This window comes from Gossypium hirsutum, chromosome A07, assembly GCF_007990345.1.
Source record: "Gossypium hirsutum isolate 1008001.06 chromosome A07, Gossypium_hirsutum_v2.1, whole genome shotgun sequence".
Lineage (NCBI taxonomy): Eukaryota > Viridiplantae > Streptophyta > Magnoliopsida > Malvales > Malvaceae > Gossypium > Gossypium hirsutum.
This window is the reverse complement of record NC_053430.1, coordinates 59,262,374-59,279,303: the sequence shown is the minus strand read 5'-3', so window position 1 is coordinate 59,279,303 and position 16,930 is coordinate 59,262,374. Positions and strand designations below refer to the sequence as shown.

The window sequence follows — 16,930 nt, the reverse complement described above, 5'->3', positions numbered from 1 at the left end:
GTCCCCATGCAGTATGTCATATCATAATTATTAAGTGTATGCAGCATGCTGTAATCACAACTAGTTTCATAATATCAACACACACCAGTTAACCTATTGCTAGGACATAATAATCATTTCGCCAGCCAGGGGTAAAATCATAAATTTTTACCCCTCAAGGGTATTTCGGTCATTTAACCATTATAGGGTCTCGAAACCATTAACGACCTCTTGGACAGTCTTTGGTCATTACAAATAACTCAAATAATCCATATGGAAAAACAGTGCCAATGGGCCCGAGGCCCATTCCTCGGCCCAAGTGGGTCCACACGCTCGTGTGGCCCATCTAGTCCCTTTTCGGTCGCGACTTTGCAATTTCACAACCCAAACCACAGTTTGGCACCTACCGCACAAATTTTTCCATGTGGGCCCACAAGCCCATCAGCCCACACGGCTCGGCCCTACGAGGCCCAAAAGTAGTGCAAGCCCACGAGTTTGTCGTGGTGACCCCTTCGGTCGTCACCTATAGTGTATGGCTTAGTTTACCCAAGAGCATTCGCATACTCGAGGAACCTCTCATGCCGTAGTTTTGGCTTTTGATCGATACTGATAAGGGTGCGGTTACACACCTATTAACGAAACCACCCAAGTTTCTCAACTATCCAACCTTGTCTCAAGAAATGCGATCTACAACCCTTAGACCACCGATTGAAAACGATCGAACAACTCCTGCCGATCTACTGCATTAACAGCAGATTTTATTAGCAATAAGTATAAAATCCAAAATCTTGATACCCATAGTCCAAATAAATCCCAAACTAGAGTTAGAAAGATTTGATATCGAACCGCAACTGACAACTTAGTCTTCTTACCCCAGTGATTAGATCGAACGCTAAAAAGGAATTTGTACACCTTTGAGCACTGAAAGCTCCCCTTTATCTCTTCGAGAGTTAGAATCCAAATATCCCAAACATGCAAAAGGAGTAGAGAATTAGCATCCCTAACCTAACATTCCACTTGAGAAGGAAATAAAAGAATAATAGGCACAAGAAAGAACACTTACCCCAAGACCAAACGATATGCAGAAAAGATGCTGGCACAATGGATGCTTATCGGAACTTGATGCTCAAAAGAAGTTAGTGTACAGGAACAAGAGGCACAATGATCGGCCAATGAGGGAAAACAAGAAGGAGAAGAAGATGAATAGAGGAGAGAGCAAGAATGGTTTGGCTAAAGAAAACTGAAAAGAGAAAATGATGAGATGGAGAAAATCAAGTCGACTAATGGTAAAGGAGTATGAGAAAAGAATTGAGGGAGATCAGAGAATCGACTAATGCAGAACAACAAGGGAAGTAGTGCTTCACCAAATAGAATAAGACTGAAAGAGAGAATGCTTGCTTGACTAACACAAATAGATAACAACTGAGAGAATAGAAGAAGAAAGAAAATATGCAAACGAAAGAATCTCAAGACAGTAGAGTATCAAAATTGAGTATTGGAGAATTTGGCCACTTCAACACCACATAAAAACGTCCCAACCTTCCCCAAATCGAAACCAAGGGAACCTTAGTACTCTATGCAGCCACAACCACCAACCAACACCACATCCCTTGATTTTCTCCCTAATTCTCTCCCCCTATTCTTCTATAATCTCACCAACCTCCCATTCAAATTCAAACCAAATCCCCTTTTACCAAGTCTCCAACCACTCCTATAGAGTTTGAGTCAAACTCCACCTCTTGTGCCACCAAAACATAAAATAAAGCCCCCTTGCGTTACCTAGGATTCGAACCCATGCCCATACGAATGCACAACACACTACTTATCACTAAGCCACAAGGCCTTCTGTGTCACCAATCAACCATGAATATTTATAAAGCCTAAGTAGCAGCGTTTAGGTTCTTTTAAGAGCAAAAACAAAAATGCTGCAAAAGCTGAAACTTGAACCCAGAACTACTCAGACACCCTCAAACACACTTAAATCAACTAACCATTCAAGCAAACATGGACTATATGCCAAAACAAGTAAAATTACAGACCTAATATTTTTGGGGCATTACAATTCTACCCCTAAAAGAAATTTTGACCTCAAAATTTACCTGGTCAAAAAATGAGGTAATTGATGCCGCATCGGCTCTTCTAGTTCCCAAGTGGCCTCTTCCGTGCCGTGATTACGCCACAATACTTTGACCAGAGGAACAGCTTCTTCCTCAATACTTTAACATCACGCTCCAATATCTGCACTAGTTCTTCCTCGATGGTTAGGTCAAGCCTAACTTCAATTTCCTCGACAAGTACGACGTGCAAGGGATTAGAATGATGTCGCCTAAACAAGGAAACGTGGAACACGTCGTGAATTTTCTCCAGCTCTAGGGACAACTCATGCTGATACGCAACCGGTCCTACTCGCTTAAGTATCCGATAAGGCCCAATAAATCTAGGGCTCAGCTTGCCCTTCCATCTAAACCTCATAATTTTCTTCCACGGCGACACCTTAAGGAAGACATAACCCCCACAGAGTACTCGATCCCTTTACGTTTTAAGTCTGTATAGGACTTCTGCCTATCAAACGCCTCTTTCAAACGCTCTCGAATCAGCTTTACCTTGCTTTCTGTATCAACAACTAACTCCGGCCCTAAAATTCGCCGCTCGCCCAGCTCAGTCCAACAAGTAGGGGTACGACACCTACGACCATATAAAGCTTCGTACGGTGCCATCTGAATACTGGATTGATAGTTTTTGTTGTATGCAAATTCTGCCAACGGAAAATAATCCTCCCAACTGCCCCTGAAATCCAAAACACAGCTTCTCAACATGTCTTCTAATTTAGTATTACTCTCTCAGACTATCCATTAGTCTGCGAATGAAACACAGTACTGAAATCTAGTCATGTACCCAAAGCTTCGTGTAACCTTTTCCAAAGTTGAGATGTGAACCTAGGATCTCTGTCCGATATGATAGACACTGGTACCCCATGCAGTCTTACAATATTAGCCACATATAACTTGGCCAACTTCTGTAATGAATAATCAGTGCAGACAGGTATAAAATGAGCTGACTTAGTCAGTCGGTCTACAATCACCCAAACCGAATCCTTCTTAAAAGGCGTCAAGGGTAAACCACTCACAAAATCCATAGTTACCCTCTTCCACTTCTAAAGTGGAATCTTAACTTGTTGTAGTAACCCAGAAGGTAACTAGTGCTCAGCCTTAACCTGCTGGCACGTGAAGCACTTACTCACATAATCAGTAACTTTGCGTTTCAACCCAGGGCACCAATACATCTCACAAAGATCTCAGTACAACTTATTCCCACCAAAATGCATGGCATAAGGGCTACCATGCGCCTCTCACAGAATAGACTGCCTCAACTCAGAATCATTCGGTATGCACATTCTTCCTCGAAAACATAACACCCCTTCCCTGTTCAGTCCAAATTCTGAAGTTTCACCCTTTTCTACTTGCTAAAAATGAGGAACTAGTGACTCATCCAACAACTATTTCTCCTTAATTTGATCAGTCCAAGTCGGTCTTACTTGCAATTTAGCTAACATGCTACCATCATTGTACAGGCTAAGACGAGCAAACATTGCTCTTAAATCAGAGATAACTCTACGGCTCAGCGCGTCAGCTACCACATTAGCTTTGCTTGGATGATTCCCAATTGAACAATCATAATCCTTAAGCAAATCAATCCATCTTTGTTGCCTAAGATTCAACTCCTTCTGAGTAAGGAGGTATTTGAGGCTTTTATGGTCCGTATAGATAATCGTTCTCTCCCCATATAAATAATGCCTCTAAATTTTTAGCGCAAACACCACCGCCGCCAATTCCAGATCATGAGTGGGATAATTTGCCTCGTGAGGTTTAAGCTGTCGCGATGCATAAGCAACCAACTTCCTTCCTGCATTAACACACAACCTAATCCGATGTGCGACGCATCACTATAAATAGTAAATTCCTTTCCAGGCTCTAGTTGAATCAAAACAGGTGCCTCAGTCAGAACTTTCTTCAATTTCTCAAAACTCTCTCGTTGTTTATTGAACCAAACAAATGGCACCCCTTTCCGTAACAATTTAGTCAACGGTGCAGCTATCACTGAAAATCCTTCCACAAAACATTTGTAATACCCGGCTAAACCCAGAAAACTTCAAATCTCAGATACTGTCCTTGGTAGTTTCCATCCTAACACGGCTTTAATTTTCTGAGGGTCGACCCTAATCCCTCGGCAGACACCACATGACCCAAAAATGTCACCTTTTGCAACCAAAACTCGCACTTACTGAATTTTGCGCACAACTACTTCTGTCTCAGAATTTGAAGAATAATCCACAAATGTTCATCATGCTCCTCCTCGATTTTCGAATACACTAAAATATCATCTATGAACACTACTAAGAACCGATCTAGATAGGGCTGAAATACTCGGTTCATCATGTCTATAAAAGCAACTGGTGCATTCTTTAACCCAAACGGCATCACTAGGAACTCTTAATGACCATAACAAGTCCTAAATGCTGGCTTATACACATCAGCTTCCTTAACCTTTAGCTGATGATACCCAGATCGAAGATCTATTTTGGAGAACACAGCAGCTCCCTGCAACTGATCAAATAGATCATCAATCCTTGGCAAAAGGTACTTGTTCTTGACAGTCATCTTATTCAGTTGACGATAGTCGATGCACATGCGCATGGACCCATCTTTCTTCTTCATAAACAAAACTGGTGCTCCCCACGGAGACACACTCAGTCGAATGAACCCTCGGTCTAACAGCACTTGAATTTGAGCCTTTAACTCCACTAGCTCCTTTGGTGCCATTCTATATGAGGCGATAGACACTGGAGCTATCCCTGGTAGAAGCTCAATTCTGAATTCGACCACTCGGTATAGAGGCGAGCCCGATAGCTCTTCTGGAAAAACATCCATAAACTTCTTAACAGTTCTAACATTTCCAACAGTAAGACTTTTAGTCTCAGAATTGCTAACATACGACAGGAAAGCCTCACAACCCTTGCAGACTAGCTTCTCGGCCCTTAACGCTGATATTACATTAGAAAAATAATCCCTTCACTCTCCTATTACAACCACCTCCTCATCCTCTGAAGTCTTCAACATCAACTGCTTAGCAGTACAATCCAACTTTGTACGATGCTTCACTAGCCAATCCATGCCTAAAATAATATCAAATTCCCTGAATAGCAGTTCCATCAAATTTGCAGGAAATACGACCCCTTGAACTTCTAAAGGCACACCCTTGAAAAGCTTATCCACTCTAACCGACTGTCCTAGTGGACTCAAGCAGTGCTCTCAGATTGAATACCCAACATTCCATACACAGTGCACGCAACATACGAATGTGTGGATCCAATATCAATTAAGGCAAGTTATAAATCAGAAACGTACTAGTTATGACGTCAGGGGCGTCACCATCCTCTCGGTGACGAGCAGCATAAACCAAGGCTGGTTGTCTCGCCTCAGTATTACTTGTGCCCCTTCCCAGTGCTCCACGTCCTCGTCTAAACCCATTTCCATCTCTAGCCTGTCCACGACCTCCTAAAGGCTGACCACCCCTCCCAGGTTGAACATGACTCTGTCCTGTGACTTGAATCTAAGTAGGACTCTGAGGACAATTCCTAACTTGATGCTCTGTGGACCCACATCTGAAACACGGTCCAATCTTTTTCCAACACTCACCCAAATAAGATCTTCCATAGTCAGCACAGGGCTGCGGTCTTGCAGCAGCAATAGGACCTCTAGCTCGAACTGGCCCATCCAACTTGGCCCTCTTAAAAGGCCTACCTCCAGAACTTGAGGATCCAAAGTCCCTCTTAACTCTGCCCCTATCTTTCTCTCAGTTCTGGCGCTCAGAGCGCTTCACGTCTTCAGCAATCTTCGCTTTCTCGACAAGGGTAGCAAAGTTTCGCTCACTCTGTGGAGCTATCAGAATTCTCAATTCATCTCAAAGTCCATCTTCGAACCACACAGCATTCATACTCAGTAGCTACTATCCCACGAGTATAACGACTCAACCGCAGAAACTCTGCCTCATAAGCCGCCACAGTCCTTTTCCCTTGGGTCAGATTCAGAAATTCCTTCCTTTTGGTGTCCACATAACTTGCACCCACATACTTCCTTTGGAAGGACGCTTTGAAGAAATCCCATTTCAGATGGTCAGCTTGCATACCTTCCCTCACAGTGAGCCACCATCGATAAGTGGTACGGTGGAAATGTGCAAGTGTACACAATCGTAACAAGTAATAAAGTGACAAGTAAATGTCGAGTTATCGTACCCACAGGGCTTGTAAAAAGCAATATTTATGAAATTAATGAAAACACTTTGGTGAGGTAAAAATAACTTTGGTTTGAAAAAAGTGATTTATAAACTAAGATTTTAAAACTAAGCAAACAATTTAAATAAAATAAAAGAGTTCTAGTGCACGATTTCAATTAAGATTTAATCAAGATGATATAATTGTGTTGGATTAATTATACCTGTTTAACTTAGAAATATTAAATTCGTGCTTATGCTGTTATGAATAAATTCACGGCAACCCAGTAATTTGCTAACTTATGAACATATTTACTAATTAAAAGAATTCCATTTATCTCTTGAACATATCCCTATTCTAATTCAACTGACTAAACTGATTTAATAAAGTAAACATGCTATCGCAAATACATACTTATTGAATTAAATTATCTCTCGCATATTCCTATGTCGATTCAACTGATTAATTCAACTTAATAAACATGTAAAAGATCATGTGAAGTAACAAAGTAGCCATACCTTGAAACAATTTAATCACAACAATCTTGCAAGTTATGCAAGGCATATGTATCGCCAAATACAATGCTAATTTAATTTTCAGTTACCTTAGAAGAATTAAACATGCACTGATTAAGTACTGAGTCCATTAATTGCAATTTCAAACCGTTTAAACAATTAATTCTTTAGTTATCTAAACAATTATAATGCCAGATAACCTAAGCATGATTTTACTTAATCAAGCATTTCACTGAGGCCTATAACAGCATAAACACTAATTTAATAATTCATGTAGGCAAAATATAATCAACCCAACACGAATTAAATTCAAGCTAAATTGATTAAAATAACCATTTCAACAACAATATTTTTCATAGATATGTTCATCATAAAAACAACAGAAATTAAAAAGAAAGGGAACAGAAAGCAAATCCAGTGTTTCTCTGCAGCTTGACTGTTGCTCCATTCTTAATCTCCGTTGTCTTCACCGAGCAAGGCTTCTATGAATCCTTGATTGCTGCCTCATATGGCTAAAGAACACCTCTTTCTCAAGAGAGGAAATCGGCACAAGAGGAAGGGAAAATGGGATGGAAAAATGGAGAGGATACTTTGAGAGAAGTGAAGAGAGGATGAGAAAATGTTGTGGAATGAGGGATGTTGAGGGATGCTCTGAAATGGGCCGCATAGGGTGGATTTCATAGCTGAAGAGGGCTGCTAAAAATAGCAAATTCAGCAGCCAAGAGAGCCCTCCCATGGCCGGCCACACACATGGCAAGGTTGAAGCTTTCAACCTTGCTAAAAATAGGGTGGGGCAAATCTACAAAGCCTAAAAGAAAGGTGGGGTTTGAACGTAATTTGGAGGTTTTTCAAGGGCCTTTTTGCAAGCATATTTTATCATATAATTTGATGATTTGGGTCAGCCAATGGACGGTTCTGGTCAGCCCAATTAGTGGCTGGTTCGGCTCACTCCATTCGGTTCAACTAGTGCGGTTCACTAGGCCCTTTCTTCATAATTAATTAAAATTAATTCATTTAACCTAAATTAAATAGGAAATAAATTAAAATTAATTTAATTATGAATTAATACACATTTCTGGACCGGCTTGACCTGGAAATTAATTGGCCGCGATACTTCAAATTACTCTCGATTTTGTTCTTCTCGTAGTGTTCACCGGGCCCTTTTTCTCCAATTGTGTAATTCTATAAAAAATAACCAAATTTAATCAAAATTAACTATGAAATTAATTAAAATTCATAATTTTCATATTTTTAACATAATATAATTATTTTATAATATTTAATTATTTTTCGACAATAATTTAACCGGAATAGCCTGGTTTTAAGTTAAAAAGGGTATGAAAAAGTATATAAATTTTCGTGTTTCCACACCCCCAAACTTAATTCATTGCTCGTCCCGAGTAATGCACAAATTTTGAAAAGAATTTCTTGGAAACACTTTGAAAACCTTCTTCAGAACAACAGTTTTCTCGAAATTATGAATTTGATATACTTATGCTCAAAGAATAATAAATTTGATCATTCTGCTACTCAAGTTATTCAAATTAATCTCAACAATTATTACAATAGCAAAATTAGACTAAATGTTTCCTAATAAAGACATGTTGATTCCTACCAATTCAATTTTTTAATCTTTTCTTCAAGATCAAGTCGCAATCATTAAGCTTAACCTATGTCTTCATATGTTGAACAAAGTAATTTCTCTCCACTAATGTAGGTAACTTTAGAACTTCGAATTAATAGGTCTTTAACAAGGTTGTAACGTGGCTGGGCTTAGGGGTAGGTAAAAAGATAGATAAATTTTGGCTAAAAACCCTAAACTCAGTGTAAATCGAACCTTCAATCACCAACTTTCACATGCTCTTTTTCAAATATATGTGCTTTTTTTTCATTATTGAGCACTTGCTTTCTGCATACAATTTTTTTTTCTTTTTTTTTTTTTAGCATTTGATGTTTCTTTTCAACTCCCCCAAACTTATTTTCAAACGATATTCTTGAATAGTACTGAGTCTATTGTTTGGGGTAATTTAAAGATAATTAAGAGAAACATGATGGGCTAAATTTGTACAGGTTCCAAAAATTAGGTCATATAGTTTCAAAGTTGGGTTTCAAATGATAAAATTTACCATAGTAGGCTTGAAAGGCTCAAACGGTCCAAACAATAGCTGCCTAAATCATTTCCAATGTTCCAAGCTTCCTAGGATTTCGCCTCAAGAAACTACTAAGTTAATTCTAAAGACTTAAACTTTCATCCATACCTAACTTTCCTGAGATAAAAATTTTATGGTATGAAGTTGCATGCTTTATTAAAAATATATTCACGTCATCATTAAACTACATAATAATTTATTGAAAAAAAAATAGAACTTTATTCATACTAAAGTTTAGCATACTTAACAAAATTCAAATTTATTGAACAAAAATATACCCTAATCATAATTAAAAGAAAAATTTTATTCTGGATGAAAATAATTTCAAATTTCGGTCCCCCCAACTTAAGATGAACAATGTCCTCATTGTTTAAAATGAATAGATACTATACTCCAGGTATGAATTCAGAAAAGAGGAGGTGAGTCAATGTGACTGCTTAAGTACCAAGCTCTTTCGAAATCCAATCCTAGACATGTCTATACCTATTACCACACTTTATACTTTATGACTTGTCCATGTTTATTCAAGATTTCCTTCTCTTGTTTTATTATACGGAAATAAAAGTTCCTAATTTAAACTTGATCCTAAAATAACCTAAAAAACATAAATAAAATAGAGTCAAGATCCCTCCCTTTTATTTATTTGCAATCCTTCCAACTTGGACTCATCTTTTGCTCCATCATTATTGCCTTTACATGAATCGCTTCGCTCCTTTTTCGAGAGTGGAATCCATGGCTCAAATATGAAATCTGGAAATTCAGGCACAAAAATAAATGGGTCATTGTATATTCTCTGGAAAGCACTTCGAATCGAGTCATCCCTTATTTTTTACTATCTCTAGTATGCTTGTTGCTACCATTGCATGTGTTGCATTAAGTCTATCAAATTTGACAACTCATCTCGAAAGTCTGGGCTAGGTGACTGAGCTCTAAACATTGGAGTTCCAGCATCCGATTCATCTTTTGGCTCTATGGGTCCACCTTATCAGGGACTTCAAATGATTGCATCGTGGGATCTTCTTATTCATTAGGTTCCTCAGGCTTTTCACTTTCTTCAACTCGTTGTTGTAGAACAGAGTCTCCGACTACTCGGCAGAAGTCCCAATTTATAATTGTGCCTTGGGTGTACCCCGTCTTCTTGACATTAGTAAGAATTTCTACTTTCAAGCACAGAATAGTTATTGTAAAGGAGAAGTAAGCAGGGCCAGAACGTCTAGCAACACAGTTTCAAATTTCTTTCAGGATAATCTTTCCCACATCAGTGGTCTTACCCGTTAAGATCGAGTATAGTAAGACCATTCGCTCCAATGAAATTGTAGTCCCATGTGAGCTAGGCAGAAGGCTAAAATGGATGAAATAAAACCATACCTTTGCAATAGGTGTTAAGTATTCTCTTTGACACATGTGGGTTCCCTGTTTCGACATAGTCCAACCGGAACCTTCAACTGTAAGTTCCTCGAGAATTTCTTGCAGAAGTTCCGGCTTGATATTGCTCATCAAAGATGAATACTCGTTGTTCTCGAAATCAGGCAATTCAAAGAACTTATTAATAGCATTCGAATTTATAGGTACCTTGGTTCCGCAAACAGGGACTTCTGTCATCTCGCTTGAAGTTAAATTTGCATAAAACTCACGAACTAGCTCTTCATGCACACTAGGTCTCTTTTCACAAAATAGTTCCCAATTGAGAGCTTCAGTAATTTGACGAATACGTTCCATGAAGTCTCTGTAGTTGCTCTCCTTCAGTGTGAAGCCTTTCTCAGGATGCATCTGTTGATTTTTGTAGGTACTTTCGTATCTCACTTTAGCTTCAACACAATGGAACTTGCTTTGTGTTTCGTCGATTTGAGCACAGGCGCGAGTTCTCTTGCGAGGCATAATTGACCTTCTTCCAAAAATATAAGAACTCAAAGAAAATTAATGCAAGAAAAAGATGGTAAATTAAAAGGAGAAGGGTTGAAGAATTTTGGCTTAAGGCTTGGTGTGCAAAGAGGGTGCCGCACAAGGCTAGAAAACAAGCAGTAGCACACAAGGGTGTGCAGTAAGAAGCACGCGGCATTTCGTCGAGCAGGCCTAGAGCTTGTGCTGCAGCTGGGACGCGCGTGCGAGACGTGGCCTAGGCATCAGTGAAGGTGCGCAAGTGGGGCGCTGAAGCAGCAAAGGATGCTGATGATGTGAGCAGGAGCAGGCTGCTGGCTGGATGCTTGGTGGGTGCTTGCCGACTAGGCTACTGGAGCTAGGGGTGTTGTGGCATAAAGTGTTTTGGTTTTTGGTTGATGCATGGATGGGAGGTATAAGGTGGTATTTATAGCATAAGTAATAGGACTTAAAATAGAACTCTTAGTCTAATTTAATAATTTAAGATAAGAGTTTAATTCTAATCCTATTCAAATTTAACAGTAATTAATAATTAAATATAACCATATAAAATTATCAATTGCTATTAATTATTAAGATAAACATGAAATAAAAAATATTTCTTCTAGATGCCTTTAAAAAAATATTTACAAAGAAAGGCACCTAATTTACATTATTTACAAAAAGAGCAATCAATTTTTAAAAATAATTCAATTTAAGTCCCTAGACTCAATGAAAATTAAAATTTAAGTTGCAAATTAAAAATTGGATCAAATTGTCCCTTTTATTTGAAAAACAAAAATTTATTTTGTTGATTAGGAAAAAATTTCTTGGAAAATTATGTTAAAATAAATTTCCAGGAAATATTGGAGGGGTCACAAATGGTCCCGCTTAAGTTCCAACCTCCTAGACAAAATTTATTTAAATATATTAAACCCGAAAAATAGACCCTAAATTATTTATTAAACAAATCACGAAAAATATTAAATATCTGATAAAATAAACGAGACGTTATCCCGTTCGATTTTATTCCCCCAATAGTGTTTCAAACACTGAGCATTAACTTGGAAATTACCTCTCTTACCTTGGACTTCAACAACTCCGTATGGATAGACTCTGTGAATTGTAAATGGACCGGACCAACATGATTTTAGCTTACCTGGAAAGAACTTCAATCTCGAGTTGAACAACAATACTTGCTGACCTGCTTCAATTATCGAATCGGATGTGTTTGTCATGCCATTTCTTGAGTCTCTCTTTGAGTAATTTGGCATTTGCATATAAGAACATTTGGAATTCTTCTAACTCGTTGAGTTGGAACATCCGTCTTTCTTTTGCGAGCTTAGGATCTAATTTGAGTCGTCGAAAAGCCCAGTAAGCTTTCTGCTCTAACTCTAAAGGTAGATGACATGCTTTACCGAAAACCAGCCTATAGGGTGACATCCCTAAAGGTGTCTTATACGCTGTCCTGTAGGCCCATAAAGCGTCATCTAGTCTTTTGGATCGGTCTTGTCGGTTCGGGCAAACTACCTTCTCCAATATGCCCTTGATTTCTTTATTTGCCAGTTTAGCTTGTCCATTCGTCTGTGGATGGTAAGCCGTTGCAACCTTGTGTTTCACCCCGTGCTTGTCTAGAAACCATTTTAACCACTTGTTTCGTAAAGTGGGACCCTCCATCACTAATGATGCCTCTCGGGGTTCCAAACCTCGTGAACACATGTTTCTGCAAAAACTTCATCACAACCCTAGCATCGTTTGTTGGATATGCTTCTACCTCGATCCACTTGGACACATAATCTACTGCTACTAGTATATACTTGTGACCAAAAGACGAAGGGAAGGGTCCAAAAAAATCAATACCCCAAACATCGAATAGTTCGACCTCAATGATGTTTGTTCGAGGCATCTCATTTCTGTTGGTGACATTTCCAACTCTTTGATATCGGTCACAACTCTTTACATATGCATATGCATCCTTGAATAGTGTTGGCCAAAAGAATCTGGCTTGCAATACTTTGGCTGCAGTACGAGTTCCTCCGAAATGACCCCCACTTGGGGCTGAGTGAAAGTGGTATAGAATCTTCGGTATTTCTTCTTCTACCACACATCTCCTAAACATCTGATCTGCACACTTTTTAAACAGATATGGTTCCTCCCAGAAATAGTACTTCACATCGTGAAGAAACTTTCTCCTTTGTTGATATGTCTTATCGTACAGTATTAAACCACAAGCTAAAAAGTTAGCAATATCAACAAACCAAGGGGTATTATGGACATGACTTACCTTCAGTATATGTTCATCTGGAAATGTTTCTTGAATCGGTACAATTGGAGAATTCCCTTCTTGCGGCTCCAATTTGGACAAGTGATCTGCTACTTGGTTTTCTACTCCCTTTCGATCTTGAATTTCCAAATCGAACTCTTGAAGTAGAAGTACCCATCGGATCAACCTCGGCTTAGCATATTTCTTGGCAAGTAAATATTTAATTTCTGGGTGGTCTGTATAGACAGTTACCTTGGTACCTACAAGATAAGATGAAAACTTGTCGAGAGCAAATACGATAGCAAGTAATTCTTTTTCTGTTACCATATAGTTTAACTGAGCTCCTATTAGAGTTCGACTTGCATAGTAGATGGGATGAAAAACTTTGTTCCTTCACTGGCCCATGACAGCTCCTATTGTGAAGTCACTTGTGTCACACATCAATTCAAATGGCAAGTCCTAGTCTGGTGTGACAATTATGGGTACCGTGACTAATCGATTCTTCAAGTCATTGAAAGCTTTTAAGCATTCCTCATTAAATTTGAATATCGTGTCCTTCCCCAATAATTTGCATAAAGGTTTAGCAACTTTTGAGAAGTCCTTGATAAATCTTCGATAGAACCTGGCGTGGCCCAAAAAGCTCCTAACACCCTTTACAGATGTTGGAGTTGGGAGTTTCTCAATAACATCTACTTTTGATCTGTCTACCTCTATCCCATGTCTTGTTATCCGATGCCCCAGAATGATCCTTCTCGTACCATAAAATGGCACTTTTCCCAATTAAGTACTAGGTCCGTTTCTTCGCATCGCCTAAGTTCCTTAGCCAAATTGGCTAAGCAATTATCGTATGTATCTCCAAACACTGAAAAGTTGTCCATGAAAACTTCCAAAAATTTCTCAACCATGTTAGTGAAAGTATACATCATACATCTTTGAAATGTAGTAGGTGCATTACATAAACCAAATGGCATGCGTCTAAATGCAAATGTACCGTACGGGCAAGTGAATGTGGTCTTGTGTTGATCTTCCAGTGCTACCGTAATCTAGTTGTACCCTGAGTATCCATCGAGAAAAAAGTAGTAATCTCACCCCGCGAGTATATCCAGTATTTCGTCTAAGAACGGCAAAGGGAAGTGATCCTTCCTAGTTGCCTTGTTCAGCTTCTGGTAATCGATGCAGATTCTCCATCCCATAACTGTTCTAGTCGGTATCAACTCGTTATTCTCATTCTCTATGATCGTGATACCTTCTTTCTTTGGTACACACTGGACCGGACTTACCCATGAACTGTCTAAAATGGGGTAAATGATACCCACAGCTAACCACTTGATGATCTCTTTTTTCACTACGTCCTTCATGATAGGGTTCAGCCTTCGTTGTCCATTGATCATCCCTTTTTCACCATCTTCCAGGATGATCTTATGCATGCATACAGATGGACTAATACCGTGAATATTGGTTATGGTCCATCCGATAACCTTCTTAAATTATTTCAAAACTAAGATAAGTTTCTCTTCTTGCTCAGTTGTTAACTTTGCTGAAACAATCACAGGAAGAGTAGAAGTGTCACCTAAATAAACATATTTTAAATGAGAAGGTAATACCTTGAGTTCTAGTTTAGGTGGCTCCTCGATTGACGCTTTTGGCTGTGTGTAATCTCTCTCATCTAAATCCAAAGATTCAAAACGGGATTGTGGATTAAATCCCTTTTGATTAGGTTCTATCAAAGCTAGGTTTTCATCCTCCTCTTCATCACTTGGAGGGTCTGATGTCAAAATTTTTTCCAGAGGATCTTCAACAGAGTTGAGTTCCTTCTCCACTATGAAATCCTCTAAGTCGGATACTGCAGAACAATCATCTATTGCGTCAGGATATCACATTGACTTGAAAACGTTAAATGTTACCTAATCGTCTTGAATGTGCATAGTAAGTTCGCCCTTCTGCACGTCAATAAGTGTCCTTCCAGTCGTTAAGAACGGTCTCCCTAGGATAATTGGTACTCCTTTTTCTGCTTCGAAATCTAAAATTACAAAATCAGTAGGAAATATAAACTTATCTACACATACCAATACATCCTCGATTTTTCCTTCTGGATGTGCTAAGGATCGATCTGCTAGCTGAAGTGTAACCATAGTAGGTTTAACTTCACCTATCCCCAACTTCTTAAATATCGACATAGGCATCAAGTTGATACTTGCGCCCAAGTCACATAGTGCCTTACCACAATAAGCTACTCCAATGTTGCATGGTATGGTAAAACACCTAGGATCCTTCAGCTTAGGGGGTAATTTGTCTTGAAGATATGAACTACATTCCTTCGTCAAAGCTACCGTCTCAAATTCTCCAAGTCTTCGCTTCTTGGACAGGATATCTTTCATGAATTTTACATAATTTGGCATTTGTTCAAGTGCTTCAACCAACAGGATGTTGATATGTAGTTGCTTGAGTAAGTCAAGGAACTTCTTGAATTGGACCTCCTGTTTTTGCTTCTAGAGTCTTTGAGGGTAAGGTGGTGGAGGTTTATATACTGGAGTTGGTACTAGTTGATTTGTCTTTGGCGGCAATTCTACTACTAATGGAGTGGTTGGCTGATTAGAGTTGGCTGGTTCTGAGGTTACCTTTTCAGGTCTTGCAGGTTCTGGTTCTAGTGGAACTGGAACTTCAACACTCGGTTGAACTTCTTCCAAATCTTGAGCCTCAGCATGCTCCTTTTCAGCTTCAATGATGTTGGGCTCTACCGTTTTTCCGCTCCTCAATGTTAGTGCTTTACAATGTTTCTTCCCTGGATTTCTCAGATTTTTTGTATCACTAGGTAGAGCACCTTGTGGACGGTTCCTAAGTTCAGTAGCAAGCTGGCCCACTTGATTCTCCAAATTCCTTAGATTGGTGTCATTCTTCGCCATGAATGCCTTCAATAAATTCTCTAAACTATTGGACGATTCAGGTTGAAATGGTTTCTGAACTTGCTGTGAAAAACTAGGCGGCTGGGTTGGTCTAGGTTAGGCGTAGTTGTTACTGCCTCCAGTCCCTTGGTTACTCCAGGAAAGATTGGGGTGATTTCGCCACGATGGGTTGTAAAAGTTGGATTGCAGCCCTTGCCTTCGTCGATTCTGGTTTTGATTACCTATGTAGTACATGGATTCTGGGTTTGATGGACATTCTTCAAACACATGTCCTTCCCCACAATAGACACAGGCTATATTCTCATAATGGTTAGGTGGTTGAGCTGCAAAACTGTTAGACCAATTAGTGGTAAGATTCTTTAACATTGAAGATATCGAAGATACCTAGGATGCAAGTGAAGTGAGAGCATCCACTTCATGGATTCCAGCAACTCGTCTTCTTGACATTGCTTGATTGGTTGGCCACTGATAATTGTTACTAGCGATCCTCTCGATGATTTCATAAGCCTCATTGTAAGACTTAGATAAGATAGCACCGTTAGCAAAAGCATCTACTACCATCCTTGTGTGAGCGTTGAGACCATTGTAAAATGTCTCAAGTTGGATGCAATGCGGAATTCTGTGATGAGGGCACTTTCGTAATAACTCTTTGAATCTTTCCCATGCCTCATACAAGGACTCATCATCTATTTTTTGGAAAGCAGTAATCTCATTTCTCAGCTTAGCAACCTTGCTAGGAGGGAAATACTTCACATGAAATCTCTCTGCTAACTTTTGCCATGTAGAAATCGAGTTCGGTGGTAGTGGGTTTAATCAGGCTCAAGCTCTGTCCAAATAGTTTTAATCGTAATGCATCTTTGGGTACTCCGGCTAGCTTGGAAGAGTCACTCACCTCCATAAATAGTCTTAAATGAAGATTAGGATCTTCAGTAGGCATTCCATTGAACTGGCCCACTGTCTAAAGCATCTGGAACATGATTGGCTTCAGCTCA

The 16,930-nt window shown here is 39.2% G+C and overlaps 1 non-coding gene across 1 annotated transcript; it reads left to right on the top strand.

The window, feature by feature from the left end:
* The first annotated feature begins 16,554 nt into the window (after nt 1-16,554).
* On the top strand, nt 16,555-16,661 carry LOC121204324 (small nucleolar RNA R71). Its single transcript, XR_005899251.1, has one exon. It is a non-coding gene; the product is annotated as a small nucleolar RNA R71 (small nucleolar RNA).
* The last annotated feature ends 269 nt before the right edge of the window (nt 16,662-16,930 follow it).